General features: G+C 53.3%; 1 protein-coding gene across 6 annotated transcripts in view; it reads left to right on the top strand.

Annotated features, from left to right (window-relative positions):
- Positions 1 to 4,776: 4,776 nt before the first annotated feature.
- Positions 4,777 to 19,566, top strand: part of Scn5a (sodium voltage-gated channel alpha subunit 5) — a 97,903-nt gene continuing 83,113 nt past the window's right edge. For 4 of the 6 annotated variants that reach the window (XM_039080899.2, XM_039080901.2, XM_017595481.3 and 1 more), the window contains exon 1: positions 4,777 to 4,964. The gene's annotated coding sequence lies outside the window, so the exon portion shown is untranslated. 6 annotated transcript variants of the gene reach the window in all.

Below are 19,566 nucleotides of genomic sequence, written 5' to 3'. Positions count from 1 at the left end.
GACATTCAGAGGTCTTACTAAAACCCCTTCCAGGACATCTCCTGCCTCTAAAATGCAGATGGCCCATCCAGAGTTCAGATCCAGCAGGCTTCACCTTGGAGAACCGGTGCGGGACATCAAGGCAGTGCGGCCAGTGCCATGTGTGGACTTTGTGCTGGCCCCACCTTGCACTCCATCTTCCAAAGCATCTGCTAGGGTGGAGTTTCAAGGTTCTCAGACCCAGCATCCTCACTTCTTAGCCCTTCTACACCTCTTGAATTAGCAAGGTGGAGGAAACAGAGACACAGACAGTTGCTGTCCTTTCATCCTCGAGACAGCCCGAGCCTCACCTACACAAGCATGGAGAGAGAAAAGACATAGTGGATTCTCATAGGGTACATTGCAGCCGAATGAAGCAAGGAGCTAGCTGCCCACACAATGCCATGGATTGAGCTCAAAAGCAGAACACACACACACACACACACACACACACACACACACACACAAAGAGTAAGGGTGGCTAAGAAAAGAATGGAATCTTGAACAATGCCCATTTATATAAATGAAAAGTCCAAACACACAAATGGCCAATAAACCATGAAAAAGTGCTCAGTTTCATTAGTCACCAGGGAAATGTCAATTAAACCACAATGCAAAAGCTCTGCACACCCACTCAAGCGACTAAAGAAAAAAAATTACAAAAATACCCAGTGCTAGAGAAGGTGGATGAACCGGAGTAGTCACTGCATTGGCTTGAATGCCGGCAGAGCCAGTTTGGAAAACTGGCAACGTCTACAAAAGATGGACTCACTACCTAAGATCTGCTAACTCTCTGTCAGGTTCAAGGGCAGAGGCGCTCGCCTCCATTCACGTCCCAGAATGTTCATAGCGTTAGTTTTCATACTAACCCTAAACTGGCAACCACTTAAACATCTATTAGCAGCACACGAAAGGGTCAACCGACTAGGACAAAGGCAAAACAGCAACATGGACGGACTGACAGATGGATGGACAGACAGATATATAATGATTTTGAAATGTGAGACATAAAAGAGTTTGCACTCTGTGAGTTCTTTTAAAATACAAAGTCAAAGCAGGCAAACGTAAAGCTAGTGTGGTGGATCCTCGGGTAAAAGGCTTGCAGCGGTCAGCCTGCAATCTGAGTTTGTCCCGCAGAATCCACATGTAGGTGGGAGGAGAGAGCCAACTCCATAAAGTATGCTTCTAACCTGTCCGTGTGGGCCACGGCATGGGCACCCACGCCGACACTTCATCATCAGTAAACATGTTTGAAGCAAGCAGAGCCAACAAGATGGCTGGGTAGGTAAAGACCTGCCTACCACCAAGACTGGGGACCTGGGTTCAAGACCGAGAAATCACGTGGTGGAAAGGCAGAACTCACTCTTGCAAGCTATCCTTTGACTTACAAATACAGACCAGGCACAGACAGACAGACAGACAGACAGACAGACAGACACACACACACACACACACAAATACAAATAAAATGACTAAAAATGTAAAGAGAGAGAGAGAGAAAGAAAGAAAGAAAGAAAGAAAGAAAGAAAGAAAGAAGGAAAGAAAGAAGGAAAGAGAGAAATGGCAAACCTAGCCAAGAGGATTTGATGTAGTTAACCCTGGGACTGGAAGTAGTGACATTAGAGCTGTTAAGGGATTTGTTTGCTCTCTGTGCGCTGGTTATAAAGATTTGCTTGGGGGAGCCCTAATATTAAACATTTAAGCCATGTGTAATTTCCTATGTGCTGGTTTGATAGAAGGGGACACAAAAACGAGAGCCTGGAGCAGTCAGACATAAACCAGAAGACCCTGGTGAGGGCCCTAGTGTAAGAACACCTTTTTATAGGGGCGTGTGCCTTCTCAGAAACTCCTCTTTTTACTAGGAAGGAAGCTTGGTGAAGGGACAGCAGGGGGACGGTGGAAACGGGAAAGAAAGGAAGCCCCCATGTTGGTTAGTATTCATTGTCAACTTGACAGCACCTAGAATCACCTAGGAGACATACTTCCAAGCATGTCTGACAGAATTCCTAGAAAGATCCACCCCACATGTGGACAGCATCTTTGGCGGGCGGGGGAGTGTCCTGCAGTGAATTAATGAGAGCAAGCTGGGCACCAGCCTCACTAGTTTCGCTTCCTGGCTGTGGATGCAATGTGATGAGCCTCCTTCCGTCCCTGCCTGGGCCTTCCTCCATGACTGACACGGGACAGCACCCTCACACTGTCAGCCAGAATAAACCCCCTTCCTTAAGTTGCTTTTGTCCAGTGTTTTGTCTCAGCCATGAAGAGAAACGGACACAGTCTTGGAGCCTGGGAAGACAATGTATCTAATCCAGCTTTGAACCTGGGGAGGGGGAAGGCCGGGATAAAAATGAAAAGAAAAACCTTCGCTGCCGCTAGCTGCTCGATGCATATACGCCTGACGAGGAGGGAGGAGGGAAGGGTACCCTGGATCTGGCAGGATTTCTTAGTGGCGTTGTACCGAATACTCCAGATGCCTGCTGCCCTTTCTCACACTCTGCATCCTGTCCCAGAGTCCCAGTTGTGTGTTCATGATCGAATCTCCAGTGGGTATGGATTTTCATTTCTCCTTCCACAGGCTTTACACAGACACACACAGTCAGAGAGAGAGAGAGAGAGAGAGAGAGAGAGAGAGAGAGAGAGAGAGAGTTAGTTTAACCTAGTATATGGATGCGCTGTGTGGCCCACCTCTCCGAGCAACATCCCCGGACAGAGGGGATAAAGGATAAAACTGCTCAGAATAAGACAGAGTAGGGAGACTTCCCCTCTAATTCAGTACCGTTAGTTTCAGACTCTCTCCATTCTGAAAGTCCGCTTGCAAGTCTGAGTCTGAATTCTGGATCCAGAGGCTGGTGGGTAAAGATGTCAGGGAAGGTGGGTCGTTCTGGTCCTTGATTTGCCTCCTGCCGGATGGTGTGGGCTCCAGCCTGGGCGAAGGTGAGTCCCACAGAGGGATCTGCAACGGGACCGTTGGATGCGCTTTTCATTTTGACCACTAGTGGGAGCTGCTGGCCAACCTCAGGCCTGACAGGAGCTGGAGGCCCGCAGCCGAGTGATCAGTGGTCCATCTGTTAGACCCTCCAGAGTCATCCCGTTCAGAGTGAGGACCATCACTGTATATTGGCTTCTTATATACCTTCCAAGGCACCAGAAACTCCTGGAGCCGCCACACTCAAGTCCCAAATGGACAACACCACTGGCCCACAGCCACCTCTTCAAAATTCCAATAAAGAAGTTGCTGGACAGAGAAGGATGGCACAAGCTTTCAGGACTTGGGAGGCAAAGACAGGCAGGGGGAGGTGAACTCAAGTCCAGTCTGGTCCTTATAGCGAATTGTAGAGTAGCGAGAGATACATAGTGAGACCCTGTCTCAAAACAAAGTAAGTCTGTGTGTGTGTGTGTGTGTGTGTGTGTGTGTGTGTGTGTGTGTGCTTGTGCGCGCTTGCCCGTGTATGTGTGCGCGTGTGTGAGTGCATATGAGTGTGTGTGTGTGTGCCCGTGCGTGCGCGCGCGCGCTTATATGAGCCATGCATATCCTGGCTCCCAAACCCAGAACCTCAGCACCCTTTGAAGGCTTTACCTTCCCAGAGTACTTGTCTCCTAGCAGTTTGACAATACTGCAGAGAAATCAAACCTCGGGACAAAGGACAGAGTGGGTGTCTGTGTGCACCTCTGTGTTCCTGTGATAGCCCTGGACACTGAGTCGCTCAAAATGTCCTATGGTAGTGGCCTCTCATGTTTAAATAAGGGAGATGTGGGTCTGTGGGTCTTTCTGTCTGTACAAGCGAATGTATGAAGCTGGACCAACATGTGCACGGTTGTCTGTCCACGTGTATGAGTGTCTGTGACGGTATTCTTGTAGGACAGTCAGTGCTCCTGTCAGTGTGGGACTTGGTATCCCTCTGTGGGTCAACTAGAAGGCTGAACACGGGTCAAGAGGGTGAGTGTGTGGAGGTATTCGTGTCTGTGGGTTTGCTAGTGTTTGCTGCTAGTGTGTTTGAAATGGAGTCTGGGGGTGTGTTTGATTTCTGTCTGAGTTCATGTGTCAGCATGGCCATATAAATATCTACAACGCATGGGTCTATGTACTGTCATTCTATCTCTAGAAATGTGGCTCTAAGTGTTCGCATGTCAGTGTGTCAGTGGATGTATCTCTAAGTCACGTGGTATAATTAGGTTTATCAGTGATTGTTCCTCAATGCCAGTGTATGTCAGTGGTGCCTGTCTGTATGTGTATGTCCATGTTCATATGTGTGTTGGTATCTGTATCTGTGTGTGTGTGTGTCAACGTAGGTGCATGTGTGTCAGTGTGTCTCAGCATGGATGTCAGGTCCTGCCCATGTCCATGTACGTGAATAAGTGTGGATAAGTGAGGTTTGGGTTAGGGTCCCCATATCATCGAGGAGGGGTGTGTCTGTGTACTTTGGCTTGGGCGACGTGTGTGCCAACGTTTGTCGGTGTGTGCCGGTCCAGGTCTGCGTGGGTGGCTCTCTGTAGCGAGGCGTCCGCAGGTCGGCGTGCGTCCGCGTGTCTGTCTGTCCGTGTCCGCGTGGGCGGCCGTCTCCAGCAGGGCGCACCCGGGGTCAGAGTGGTGGGCGTGCGCCCCGCCGGGCAGGGTGGCTCTCCCCGCGAGCCAGGCGGGCGCAGCGCCACGTGCGGAGCCCCGGGCGCGTCGCTCTGGGGCGGAGCCAGCCCGGGGCCCCGGAGCCCCAGGCCGAACCCAGGCGGGGCCCGCCCCCGACCCCGCCCCCAGCCCGAGCCCGCGCCGCCCGCCGAGCCCGGGAGCCCGAGCCGAACGGCGGAGCCGAGACGGCGGCGGCGCCCGTGGGATGCGGGGATCGCGCCCCCGGGGCCGCTGAGCCTGAGCCCGCTGCCCCAAGCCCTACGCCGAGCCGAGCCCGCACCGCGCTGCAGCCGCCCACCCCGGGGCGCGGGCCGGGGACCATCAGGTGAGCGATCACCCCCTGTGTCCCGCAGCCCCCCGCGCCCCTCCGTCCGCCGCCGCCGCCCAACTTTCCTCCCCGATGGCCCGGAGCCGCCCGGCCGGGTCCCCAGCCCCCGCAGCCGCTGTCCCCGAGGGGGGAGGGGCGGGAGAGGCGCAGGTGGCCCGGGCCGGGGTTCCCCTGTTCGTCTCTGATCGCCGCGGGTCTCCTCCCGTCCCCTCTCCTTCCGGGTTCCCCGTGCGCTGTCGAGGGCCGGGGGATGGGGAGCTTCGGCCCCAGCTCCGGGACCATCGCTGGCGCAGACTCGCCAATGGGCTGAGATTGGGACCCGGATTCCCGAGGCCGGAGACCCCAAGGTCAGAGCAGCGACAAGGCGCGCGGAGAATGTGGCTCTCGAGAGCTGGGGGTGAAAGGGTTGAGCGGGCACTGACCAGGACTAGGGAGCAGGCCGAGCGCTCGTTTTCCCTGGGCCCCGGGGGTGGAGGAACTCGGCACCCGGGTTGTGCCCTCGGTTAGACGAGATCGCTGCACCCTTGCAAGGAATCTGTGCACTCTATTGGGGGTCAGATCTAAGAGTGCGCCCTGTCTTTGGGCGCTCCCACTACGCCGAGATCTTGGTGCCCTGTTGTCGCCTTGAAGCGGTCGGATCTCCTCTTGTCTCTGTGCGCTCGGAGAGGGGAGAGATCTCTGGACTTGGAAATTCGGCAGAATTCTTTACCCTCCTTGCTTTGACCTGGACAGACTCTCGCACCCGGACAGGAGAGGGCTGAGGTCCCCGACTTCTGTGTTATTTGATCGTCTTTGGAGGTGCCTTGAGAGGAAGTGGAGGTGCCTAGCCTTGTTTGAGTACTGGTGGGGACAGTGATGTGGTGGGGACTGGTAACCGTGGTGCTCACGATGGGAGGAAATGCTCAGGATGAGGCCTGGCTGTAGACAGGCCTTCCAAACACCTGTTGGAGGGCAGCTTACACGGAACAGCCGTGGTACTCGACCTAGTCTCCTTAGCGACTTCAGTCTAGTGGGATATGGGATCAGTGTGCCCTTGGGGACGTGAGTTGCCCCTTCCAGCAGTGACCCCCAAGCACCAAACAGAGAAGCACAGAACGGGCCTCCACAAACCCCAAACCTTCTGTAGATTCACTGTCATTCAGAACTAAGAACCCCCCAACCCTGCTCCCCGTGCAGCCCCAGCCCTGGACCACTCCTCCACTTCTCTACCTGTCCCTTCCCACTTAGAATCGGCTGGGTGCACATACATGATGGTGATAGCACAGGAGAGTGAACTGAAGGTGGGACAGACTGCTGCCACAGAAGCAAGACACAGCCAGATGGAGCACGGGACACTGGGTCTTTGCTAGGATGTTCAAGGTTCCGAAACTTTCACCACAACCACACAGGTACTGAGGCCCAGAGGAGTCAAGAACTTATCCAAGGTCACACAGAATCATTGGACTGGGGAGGACCCACAGGGTGAAAATCCCTTGGAATCTATTTCTTGGGGGTCCAAATTTGACCTAGAACCAACCAAAGAGGGTCTAAACAGAAAGAAGAGTGGCCCTCAGGTGCTAAGAACCCCCCTTTCAAAGCCTGATGTGACACGGACAGCTGTCGCCCTCTAGAGAGCCTAGTCCCTGTGTGTGGTGGCCATCAGAACTCCCCTGGAAGACTTCCAGGGTTGACTCACTTGGCATGAAGAACAAGCATGGAGGAACAGTGGGAAGCACCAGAGACAGCTGGGGATGGGGGAGCGGAGGAGGCTGGCGCTGAGGCAATCAGTCCACAAAGAGGGGGCTCCTGGGGGCAACCTGCAGCCGTGAGGAACCACAGCCCCCTTTGCAGGACTCATTCCTGACCTTGAGAAAGCTTTCGGAAGAGTGCAGTGGCAGAGGCTTCTCCCCAGAAACACAAAAGAGGTCTCGATTTTGATTAAGAGAGTCGAGGCTGTTGTTCTAGCCTAGATAACCTTCCGCCTGGGTTTTGAAGCATGAACAGAAGTTTTCCGATTGAGGACGGTGCAGTTCAGTCACCAATCAATCAGCACAACATACAGGGGGATAAAACGACAGTTAGTAGAGCGATCTGTTGGGCCCCATGTTATGAGGAGGAACCAAGGCACGGTGGAGTGGGGGGGGTGTGCAAGCTCTTCTCATGAATTGGGAATTTATCCTCAGTAATGTTTCTAAAAATAGCTAATAGGCACTGAGTGCTTTCTGTAGACCAGGCCACACCAGGTGCTTCATAGGGTTCCTCTCCCAGAGTGTCCCAGGTCAGCCCGAGAGTGGGGACCTCAGTCACAACCATTCTGCAGATGATGAAACTAAAGGCCAAGAAGGGAGAGCAGCCGGGTCATGGCACACATCTCTCAAGTAGTCGGACTCTGCTGTACGGGGGCCTGTGCAGACTTAGAGAGCCCTTCAGCTGAAGGGGTGCACCAGGCAGGCCACTGGTGACACCCGGTGGTGTCATCCACGGAAAAACCTGTCACTGTGATACCCATGCCTTTCTGGGCACTCAGAGCTACCCACCCTTTACCCTGTATATACAGTGAGGGGCATGGGTGGGTGAAGTCTGAGTGGTCAACCTTTTCTGAGCAATTTGACTTCCATTGAGCATTAGAGGGAAGGCTCCGAGAAGGAGGCTTCCTGAAGGAGCTGGGTCTGGAGGTAGGTGCTCCAGAAGGGCAGCAGAGGCTGTTTGTTGGAGCCAGGGCTGCCTGGCCACCGGAACATCACTTGGGAAGCTTTACATAAAAACATCTGCTTGAAGCTCCGCCCCCCCCCCAGCATGCTAATTCTCCTGGTTCTGGGGTGGAGCCGGCAGTGTCCTTCTGAAAACAGAAGACAGGTGGTTCTGATGGTGTTAGAGGCTGGAGCCAGATGCTCAGAGACACTGGACAGCCTGGGCAAGAGGGAAGCCAGGAGGGTGGGTGGTATTGGCCAAAGGCAGAAAGAGCTCCTCCCTCAGGAAAAGGAAATCCCCTATGTCTGCTGAGAGGTTTTTTAGAAGGCACCGTCTGCACCGTTCATGGACAGATGAGCGAGAATGAATAATTTAGAGAGAAGTGCCCATTAGATTGAGCCGCAGCGAGGGCACCGGTGACCTCGGCGAGAGAAACTGCACTCTCGGAGCCCACGGGATGCGGTGCCCTGCGTGGATGGGTTCTGGTGAATGAACACACTGAGCTGGTTTGGCGTGGGTTAAGGCATGAGCAGGAGATGATGATGTGAGGGAGCTCGGGTGGACGGCACTCTCAAGGGTTTGACGGTTGGAGAGGGAGAGGGAGGCCGTGAGGGGTGGGTTCATTTTGGCTTCACGTAGAACCTGAGTAGATACTGTAGACTAGGCAGTCCTGCAGTGCATCATGGGCAAGGGCTTATGGAAAACGTCTCGAGTAAGGGACCAGAAGTCTGTGGTTCAAAACTGCATCTGAGAGGCGCACAGGTTGTCCATTGGGCCAGTCAGGGAGGCCAGGGTGAGGTGACCTCTACAAAGAAGGTCATGGCGGGAATCTGCGTGGAGAGTGGGTCCGTTCTCTAGGGAGAAAAGGGAATCCCCAAAGCTATATTAGGAGACAGGATGGGCTTGCCTAGAGCAGGTGTCCATGGTGACAGAATTTGGACAAGAGCGGCTGGAATCAAAGTTCCACAGCTAAATCCCGGGGGTGGAGGTGGGGGTATGGGTGGGGGATCAGAGAGAGAAGAGAAGACACAGAGGCTGGGCATTCTGGGGGCAGGGCAGCTGTAGGAATGCCCAGGTCTGATAGCCACCCTTTCTGCTAGGCCAGGCTAATCGCACACCGAGTTCAGAGGCAGTAGAGCCCAGCCTGGACAGTGGGGTGGGCAGCACAGGGAGAGCAGTCCATTCAGCGTCCACTTTGTGCCCTGGAAGGGTCTTAAGTATCCAAGACAGGCACAGATGCTGCGAAGTGTGCATAGCCATGGGGAGGGAGACTATGTACCACGGGACAGGGAGAGGATAACTTTAGGTAATAGCTGTGGAAGGGTGAACCGGGATTCCTGGTGAGGGATGGTGAGTCCGTGCAGTCTCGCTGACCAGGTAGCTTCTGAGGAAGGCAACTGATCTGGGACCTGGGTAGCAAGAAAGATAGAGGGAGAGCAGACTAAAGAGTAAACTGTCTGTGCAAAGGCCCTGCGGCAGAGACAAGCTTCAGGGTGTCCACTGTGGCTGGAGCAGAGGGCAAGGAGTGGGACTGAAGAGAAGGCAAACCTCCGTTCTAGCCCCGCCCCCTCGGTGGACTGCCCCCTTCTGTGTGTGCTCTCCTTGGGCTGGCGCTGGCAGCAGTTCTTGGGAATGAAGCTATTTTTAGATACGACTCTCCTCTCCTGTGGGCCTAGAACATACCGTGTCTTTTAAAGATGATCAATATGGGCTGACACTATTTATAGAGACCCCATGTCAACTCCTGGGGCCTGGGACCCCCAGACTTTGGGGACAGGCATCACAGTACAAACCTCAGAGAGATTGGCCTAGACTCCTAGGTCTATCTTCTACTCTCGAGGGACAGACAGGGGCACCAAGGACCTTGGAGCCTTCCACTCACCCCTGGATCAGAAAGACCTGTCCAGGACAGACAGAAGACAAGCTTGGAACGGAGGTCCAGACTCCCCTCTCCAGAGTCAGTCACTATGGAACAACAGGAAGCCTGCCTGGAGGAGACAGGCCTGGAATCTACCGGGGGAGACTGCAAGGGAGGGCTGGGCTTGGTTCTCCTGGCCTGCAGTTGGCGTTGCACAGTAGGGAGAGGGTGTTTATGCTCTGGGCCTGAGTCCTTTCTCTCCTCTTCTGTGCAGTCTCATTAAATCTCCCAGGGAGTCAGTGGAAAGTGGAGTCCCCCAAGGGGTATTTGCTGATGGCTGAGGGGTGGAGCTGTTCTTACAGTGTCTGTGTGGCCCTGTGTTTCTCTTGCCCTGTGTACTGAGTATCGATGGCTGCTCTTACACCCCTGGAGCCAGGGACAGCACTGCCTACCCTGGGGTCTCAGAACCACCCAGGGACGCAGGCAGGCCTTAGTCGCTCAGAACCTTGGTGCTGGATGGCACTTTGTGAGCAGTGGAGGCTCATCTCGATCGGAAAAGGTAGAAAACACCCCTCTGGCAGGGGTGGATTCTTAAAAGGACCTGGCAACGTTGGAGGTGGTTTTCAAAGGGGTTGTAAGGCAGGCAGTGGCAGTCTGACGACTTAGGCACCAGAGCAGTCTGAAAACTGCACCTGAGGCACACTGGGTGGGGAGGGCTGGTCTCAGGGCAAGGGTTCCCTCCCTGCTAAGGGAGGACCCAGCCTCAATGATCCATCCCTCCCCCTGGCACTAAAGCCCAGCCTCGTTGATCCAGGGAAGGGACTAAGACCAAACTCTTGGGCTACCCAGCTAAGCAAAGAAGCCCAGATTATTCCTTCCTTGGCCAGGGCCCCACCCAGGGGTCATCAGTTAGCACAGTGGTGCAGGGAAGTTGAGGGACAGAGGCCTACCCACACAGCCAGAGACCTGAGCAGAAGAAGGCCCAGGCACCCGGCGCCCACCCCACCGTGCACTTGGGTCAGATGCAGCACAGACTGCCAGTTAAGTAAAGAGACAGCCAGTTGCCAACAGCGCTGGAAACCCAGGGAAAGCCCCCACTCGCTCACTGCACCGGAGTGCCGATTAGATGTATAATTGCTGAGCTTCCGTTTCAGAATCTGTCCAAGGCAAGGAGACGACAAAAAAAAAAAAAAAAAAAAAAAAACCACCTTCCTAAGAGGTTCCTTCACTGCCGCCTACCAGTCCCCAGAGAGAGCAGACACCAGGCACCTTGCAGTCCTCATCTTTATTTGTGCCCACATGGGTCACTTCTAGCCTCTATGCACAGGTCGTCTACTGGGTCCTCACCCACCAATGAGACCCAGCTTACCTAAAACAGCCCACGTGGATGTGTGATGTTCTACAAGGGGCTGCATGAAGCTATGTGCTAGGAGTTAGGCAGCTGACTGAAAGGGTCAGAAGCTTAGGGGACGAGAATGTCTTAGTCAGGTGGTAGTACACACCTAACAGCACACACTCCAGAAGTGTGCTTCTTGAGTTTAAACTACTCTGGTGGAGAAGCGCGTTAAGTGCATCATATGGTTGTGGTGTGTCCTGGATGCCTTTGGGGCATAGATTCAGTGTCTCCTGGGTTAGTCCATCTCCCCCCCTCCCCCCGGGGCAGTAAGACACCCCAGAGGGAGAGCCTCTCAGGTTTCCCTCGGGGTATGAATAGCTCCTTCGATGTACACAGTAGGTGCCCCATAAATGCCTTGGTTGCCATAGCATCCATACACAGTTCCCCCAGAAGGATTTTTTTTTCAGCTGAGGTATCACAAAGAAGAGTTGGAAGAGGAGTGGGGATGCTGGTGGCTGTCTTCTAGCAGTGTGTACTTGGAGGGTCTGCAGGAGCCCATGCAGGGCTGTGGGGGGAGGGGGCGGAAACTGTTCAGAGCTGGGATAGATGGCCCCTTTGTGACTAAGCCAGTCCTCTCACCCTGTCCCTTTGTGGTCACAGGGTGTTAGATCATCCAGTTCCCTGCCCTGGAGATCCAGGGCTGGCCGGTGTGGCCCTTGGAGAATAGCATAGCATACCGACACCTGTCTTAGAGATCCTGTGTGTGTGAGCCTATGAGAAAGCTGGCAGGGAAGCTGTGTAGGGGCAGGGTGCTGTGTTCACAGGGCACTGCCGTGTGTGTGTGTGTGTGTGTGTGTGTGTGTGTGTGTGTGTGTGTGTGTGTGTGTGTGTTTAGGGGGATCCCACACATTCTGTAGTTCCTGAGACCCAACGTCTAGACGCTGCAAAGCAGGTGAGGGAACGTTGTCCCATGCTTTCTGTTGGAGAGGAGGGAAGAAAAAGGCAAGGGTCTAGAAGGGGAACTCCTGGTTTGCCTTTGGTAGGTGAGTGAATCCAAGGTAAGGCCTGATGGGCCAGACTCCACCCCAGCTCCCAGCCCTGGACAGACCCCGGTTCTATCCCTGCTTGAGGATTCACTTCTGTAGAACTAAAGCTGATAGGACTTTCCTGTCAGCAGAATTAGCTGGGTGTCGGAATAAATGAGATGTAAATGTATGTAAATTAGGGCATCCCCAGAAGCCGGGGTGGGCGTGTTCTCCTCTGGAGGGACGGGGGTGATTGGGCAGGACTTCCCTGAGATTTCTGGAGGTGAAGGGGAGCCGCTCAGACTTGCCCTGCTCTCCTTGTGGTTGGACCAGACAGGGTTAAAGCCTCTGCTGCAGCCTCAAAGGAGTGGAGCCAGCGGGGAGCAGGTTAGCTGAAGCCCGGGTGCAAGGACCTGTCAATGTGCCTTTGATCTGGGAACAGGGACCTCTGAATGCAGAGGCCGGGGCACCAGCTGGCACCCCCGTGGAGCCTTTGTCCAGAGCGGTTACCCTAGAGAGCTGGGGTTGTACGGGATAATTGCCTGGGCGGGAGGGAGGGCTGGTGTGAATGCTCCGTGGACCCCTCCCCCTTCCTCCCCCACCGTCCTAACCTGTGGCTTTAGCTTCCGTGGTCACATATTACCACTGCCCGAAACCAGGTGGCTACTTTGGTGGACCAGTACAAGTCCTTTTCAGCCGCTTCTGTGCCTCTGGCCCCGCCTCCAAGGCCTGATGCCAGAGCAGGTGGGGCCATAGAGAGGTCCAACCAAACAGGACAGGGTCCCTGGGTGCCAGTCACGGATCTGGGTGGGTGGGTGGGTGGGGTTCTCTAGCAGTTACATTTTTTTTTGTAAAGTGAAAAGAAACCAGCAGTTATCTTAACAATGTTTCCTTTGACCCAGCATTTTATCAAATTAAATATGCACTTAACGGTGATCAACATCAGAAATGATTAGTGGGCGTGTCAGCATTCTTTACACACTGCTAAGCCCGCACAGTGGGCTACACACAGGGTCTGTCCACTGGTAGCCCTGTCCTCAACCCTTAGAGCCACACACAGTGAGTGAGTGAGTGACTGTTGGGCAGTGCCAGAACTGAGAGGAAAACTGCCAGAGAGTCACTTCTGTCAGAGGAAGTGCCAATGTTGGGCACAGGCAGAAACTGGCCAAGCCTCCTTAGGCCACATCCACCCAGCCTCCTAGGAATGAACCCGCCCTCTTTACACACACTCAGTTCCATTGATGCCCCTTTCTCTCCGAGCTGGCCAAAGATGAAGGGGACGGATGGTGCAGTGGTTAGGGGCTTTCTAATGTCCGTGTATCAGATTTCTCAGCTAGAAAGGAAGGGCAATACCCTCCTCCCTTCACGGGAGTGTAGCAAGGATAAAATACCACGCTCCAAAACACTAGCGAGCATGTACACACTCACTTGAACATACACACACACACTCGCGCGCGCACGTACAATGCCAGGTTCAAAAAGAACATGTGACAACTCTGGCATGGCTCTTAGCCCCATATCTACCCCTCAAGAAGGGGCCAGAGTCAAGGTGTGGCCTCTCGAGTGAGTAGACAGCATTTACCTAAGTATTTGTTCCTTCACCCATCTAGTTGGTTCTGCTCTGCTCCGAGAACTCTCGTTAAATGCTGGGGGGAGGTGTGTGTAGAAATGATTTCTCTACCAGGTGATGTAGGCATTCAGGTGTGCCGGAGATGTAAAAGGAAAGAAACAGACAGGGTGTGAGGGAAAGGACAGGAAAAAGGTGCTCTGAGCTGGGTCTCGATGTGAACAATAATCCAGTTACTTGCTGTGTACACAGTGATGACCAGTCACACAGAGGACCACGGTCTCTGGAGATTCTGAGAGAGCTGCATCTCAGTGCAGGACTGTCCGTGTGTTGTGTGAGTGTGTATGTGTGTGTGTTGTGTGTGTGTTGTATGTGTGCTGTGTGTGTGAATATGTGTGTTGTGTGAGTGTGTGTGTTGTGTGTGTGAATATGTGTGTTGTGTGTGTGTTGTATGTGTGCTGTGTGTGTGAATATGTGTGTTGTGTGAGTGTGTGTGTTGTGTGTGTGAGTGTGTGTGTTGTGTGTGTTGTATGTGTGTTGTGTGTGTGAATATGTGTGTTGTGTGAGTGTGTGTTGTGTGTGTGAATATGTGTGTTGTGTGAGTGTGTGTGTTGTGTGTGTGATGTGTGTGTAGTGTGCGTGTGAGTGTTGTGTGTGTTGTGTGTGTGTTGTGTGTGAGTGTGAGTGTGTTGTGTGTGTGGTGTGTGTGTTGTGTGGTGTGTGTGTGTGCAGTGTGCGTGTGTAAGCATTGTGTGTGTGTTGTGTGTGTGTTGTGTGTGTTGTATGTGAGTGTGAGTGTGTTGTGTGTGTGTTGTGTGTGTTGTGTGTGAGTGTGTTGTGTGTGTGGTCTGTGTGTGGTGTGTGTGGTGTGTGTGTGAGTGTGTATGTGTTGTGTGTGTGTGGTGTGTGTGGTGTGTGTTGTGTGTGTGTGCAGTGTGCGTGTGTAAGCGTTGTGTGTGTGGTGTGTGTGTTGTGTGTGTTGTATGTGAGTGTGAGTGTGTTGTGTGTGTGTTGTGTGTGTTGTGTGTGAGTGTGTTGTGTGTGTGGTCTGTGTGGTCTGTGTGTGGTGTGTGTGTGAGTGTGTATGTGTTGTGTGTGTGTGGTGTGTGGTGTGTGTGTGTGTGTGTGTGTGTGTGTGTGTGCTGCTATGGAAGCGAACCTATATTGTGAGCATAAAGTATATGAGCAATTATAAATAGTGTATGATACTTGGCAACAGTAAACGACTATATCATTTGCTGGTGTGTTTTTAACTTTTTTATCATTTATGCATATGGGTAGGAGCCTGTGTGAGCTTACATTCACTTATGCAGGAGCCCAGAAGAAGGTGTCATCAAACCTCCTAGAGCCGGAGTAAGAGGCGGTGGTGAGCAACCCAGCATGGGTGCTGGGAACCAAACTTGGGTCTTGTGCCCTCAACCACTGAGCCAGCCGTGTGGCCCTGCTTAGTGTGCTCTCTGTGCTGTGTTTTTATTGTAATTTTAGCATGTGCTCCTGCTTAGGAAAAGCAGGCAGCTGCCTTACGCGGTCCGTGCGTGCGTATCACCTCTCCAGACCACGCTGAGGCTGCGTTGAGCTTAGGGGTTGTTCCGCTCAGGGAACTGTCGTGTTGTGGAGTAAGTGCTTAGCGTGGGAAAAAGGTAACCACATCGAGTGGCTAATTTGCATCGTATAGGGTTGTGTAAACGCACGCTCACCTTCACTGGACAAACGGCCTAATGACGTAATTCTTATGGTTCTTCAGGTTTAAATGGCACATGGTAAGGACAGCAAAGACCACAAGGACAGCAGCAGCTAGTGGCCACTGCATTCTCACTAAATCACTGTGTAGTCACGGAATTCCATATGTAAACCAGACTGGCCTCAAACTCACAGACATCTGCTTGCCTCTGCTCCCAAGAGCTGGAATTAAAGGTGGGCACCACCACCCCTGGTCTCCAGGAACAGTCCTTCCTCCCAACTGGACCCATAGAGAAACAGAGATTAACTCACCCTAGGATGTGTGGCAAGCAAGTGCCAGGGCCCAGGTTCACCTGCATGGGCCGGCTTCCCACCCACAGCCCTGACCACTTCCTCATCCCATATAAGAACAGGAGATCTCGACGAAGGAAATGGGAGGGCGGAGCCATGGAAGTGGAGGCAGAGATGGATATGCGGGAGGTTTTCTGGACAGGGGCATTTCCTCATTACCACTCTCAGCAAGTCTGGAGAGGAAAATGTCCTTTCAGATCAGCCTGACGTCTGTGCTGACAGAGTTCTTTCCCTATCTGATCACTAGCAGTTGATTTGAGAACCGTGATCTGGGGGAGAACCGTTCCCTTTGAGGCCATGGCAAGACCATGCATACACTGGGTGCCAAATGTGTGCTCATTGAATCAGTTACCGAAATGAATGCACAGAGGTATTCATGCATAGGTTCTCCTGAAGGAAGAAACTAAGTTGCCTGCCTTGGGTATGCATGGGCCACAAGTCTTGGGTGGGGACTGTCACAGCAGACAGGAGGACATCCTGCTTGGCCTGCACCAGCAACCTGAGTGGAAGACAGGGGTCTGGATGGTGACATGTCAATGAACCACAGTGTCCTGGTCTCCCTGTTTGGGGTTACGGGCACCTTTCCATAGACCTCTTCTTCAGCACCTAGGGGAAGGAGCAGGGGAGTGCCAGGACCAGGAAGGATGAACCTGGGTAGGTAGGATGGCTGCCAGGGTAGTGGGTCACCCAGCCGGAGGTCATGACCCTGGGAAGCAGGAGAAAGAGAGTGCCAAATGGAGGAAGCAGGCAGAGATTTCCTAGGAAGCCTGGGAGCCACTTCCACAGAGGGCTGCGCATAAATTTACATGGCAAAGAATATTCTTTGCATGCTGGGTTCCAGAGACTGATTCCACCTCGACCAAAATGCCAGACATGACTCAGGCAAGAGGCTGGAGTGAGCCTGCTTTCACAATCAGGGATTGAGATAGGCAGGGAGGGGCTGGGACCTAAAGCTGCCCCCCACCCCCGTGGGCATCCTGAGAGTTCACTGTTAGAGCTAGACAAATCCCATGCAAACCAGGACCCGTGAAGCAACCTGACATTGGTCTCCTACCCTGAGGACAGGGGACAGTACCCACAGCTGCGTTCGAGGTTGCTAGGACGAGTGTTCACTTCAGCTGTCTTCGGCTGCTGGCATGAGCCACATCTTTTCAGGAAGGTTCAGGAAGGCCCGTGCACAGTGGGTCAGGCTGGAAGTGTGGAGGAGGAAGGGACGTCACACTGAACACAGGCCATGCTCAGTAATGTCTGTCACAGACCGGGGTGGAAGGAGAGGACTGTGGCTGTGCGGGGACATGGTCTTTGCACTATTTGATGCCCTTGCTGCAGTGATGAGGCCTAGAGTAGCAGTGGAAGGAAGGAAGGATTATTTTGGCTTACAGTTCACGGGATACAGCTCATTTCAGAGGGGAAGGTGTGATTACAGAAGCAAGAGGTCACTGGTCACATTGCATCCGAAGTCAGGAAGCAGAGAGGGGCGGGTCAGGGGTTGGGGGAGGCAGGGGTGGGGGACGGGGGTGAGGTTGGAGGCGGAAGCAGGGTGGGCTTCCGGGGGTTCCCTCCCGTGTTCATCTTGCCTTTCTCCTTTTTATCTGGTCTAGAACTTTATCCCCGAATGTGATGCCCCTAGCATTTAGGGTGGGTCTCCCCGCCTCAGTTAACTTGGTATAGAAAATCCCTCACGAGAATGTTCTAAGGCTCATCTCCTGGGTGATTCTAAACGCTGTCAAGTTGACAATATTAATCATCCCAGCGGCGATCCAAGCAGGGCTTGAGAGTCTGTCCCAGGCTGTGATGTTGGAGGTGGAAACCTTGAGTGAAGGTGCAGGGGTATATGTCCAGAACAGATGCCAGTATGAACTAGTCAGGAGGAGGCCGAACCATTTGCTCCCCCTAACTCCAGAATCGGTGGGACTTAGGAAGACATGTACCCCTGTGACCCGAGGTAGAGGGATGGAGTTTGATGAAGATGCCTTGGGGGTTGGGGGTAGTTTGCCAGGACAGAGGAGACTGCCCCAGGCAGAAACTTCTTCTAGCTGCACCAGTTTTCAGAGCAGCTGAAGAACTAGTGTTGAGAGAGAGGCCAACAGAGGGTAGGCTGTGTTGGAGGAAGGCAGTGTCATGCTGACCTGTCCTGCTGCCATCTTGAAACCAAACCCGCCATAGCCTCCCAGCATCAGGAGTTGAACAGTGGCTGTGTTTTCTTCCTGCCTTCCACAGCCATGGAGGCCCCCACACCCTCAGCACACTCAGACCACTCCGGGGCTCACCTCATCCTGACAGCCTGTAATCCTGCAGCTGGGCTGCTCCAGGCAGGGCCGGGTGTGGGCTCTGAGCCGCTGGAGGAAGGGCGGGGCCAGAGCCAGGTGCAGGCAGAAGAACAAGAGAGAAAGGCGATCCTGCCCGCCCACCAGGAGTAGCCCAGAACACAAAGGCCACTCTTGGCTGGTTTACTTTGGAACCTGAGGCTATGGCTGCTGGGAGTCAGCGAAGCTTCATCTGGAATCTAGTTTCAGACAGGACTCTGATGCCAAGGGCTTCCAGGGTGTGAATGCTAACCTGCTTTGGGACCCAAAACCCTTGGCCAGATTGGGGTGGTGGGGACAAGAGGATGTGGCAATGTTTAGACATATGGTCCTTTAACTTTAGACTGTTCCTGAGGTTCCCTGTCTCCCCTAAAGTGCTCTGTCTCTCACTCTGGAACCCAGCAAGACTTGGAATCTGCCAAATTCCAGGGTGGGGGAGGCTGGGCTCTGCAGGCTTCCTTCTCTTTGAGATCCAGCAGAGCTGATCTCTAACCCTGCCCAGGGATGTCCCAAAATCCCAGTGAGCCAGAGACAGAGGCTGCCACCCTTCACAGTGGATCCCAGGAAGACTTGGAGGGTCCTCCCACCCACAGCAAAAGAAGATGGACCCCAGGCTCCGCGGCTGAGCGTGTACGGAGCCAGAATCTTGAAGTCCTCCACCCACTGAGATCTCCGTGTTGGTTTTTAAGATGTAGCATTAAAATGGAAATCAATTGTATTGAATAAAGCTGTTGGTAGACTTAAAAACCAAATTTCGATAGTGTGTGGGCCTCTCTAATAGGATCATGCAGGAACTGGAAGCATTGTGACATTGAAGTTGGGGGCAGCAGCATCCGAGGTAGGCACAGCTGCCATAAGGAACAGCATGTGGGGACCCAGTCTCTGGGTCACTGAGTCATAGCAGTTCACTCTGCCCTTACAGATGAAGGAAATACTGCTGTCTCTGTCTCTCCAAGAACCCCCCCCCCAAACTCTATAAACAGGCCAAACTCACCAGGGGAGTGAGAGGCCACCCTCGGTGCTGTCTTCTGGAGGGACACATGAGGGTGAAGCACAGATCTCAGTGTGTGAAATTTCAACCACCTGTGCACCCCCTGGTATCTGATTGCACGAGTCCTCTATCTCAACAGAGACGACAAGCGTGTCTTTACCGAGGCAGACGCATGTGCGGGTGCAGGCGTGTGGACACAGATGGATACCCTGATCCAGAGAACACTATTTTTAGCAAACCATCCTAGGTTAAGGGGTGGCTTCCCCGTTTACAGAAGGAGCAATTGCTCACCATGGAGAGGGTTGCCCCACTGTCCTCGGGCTGGGCTCTCGGTTTCTTACATGGACTGAATAACAACCGTACTGTTTTGCAAGCTCATCATAGCAGATTCGAGCAATGAGGGAAGGTGCAAAGAAAGTTTAAAAATGGCCCAGTTTCTCCTCACCCCGGGGGTGGAGGGGGATCACCATTCACATTTGCTGGTAAGCGCTGAGCTAGATGCCTTCTGCTCAGTCAGAGGTGGAGGCCTGACAGGGAAAGGCTCTCATGAAGTGGGGACCTACTCTCACCTGCTATTTTTAACGAAGATGGTCCTTTAGCTTCTGTGAATCAAACAAGAAGCTGCAGAAGGATGGGGATGCTGCAAAGGCAATCTCTGTCTTTCTGGTTCTACGGCATTCATTTCGTACTGTGCTTGCCCAAGGGTACACACGCACATGGAAACCACAGGAGCACACACACAAGCATGTATGCACATACACCACACATATATACATAGACCTTATATACACACACACCACACATACACAAAAGCC

Source organism: Rattus norvegicus, chromosome 8 (genome assembly GCF_036323735.1).
Source record: "Rattus norvegicus strain BN/NHsdMcwi chromosome 8, GRCr8, whole genome shotgun sequence".
Lineage (NCBI taxonomy): Eukaryota > Metazoa > Chordata > Mammalia > Rodentia > Muridae > Rattus > Rattus norvegicus.
Note: the sequence above shows the minus strand (reverse complement) of the source record. Positions and strands in the feature narration are given on the sequence as shown.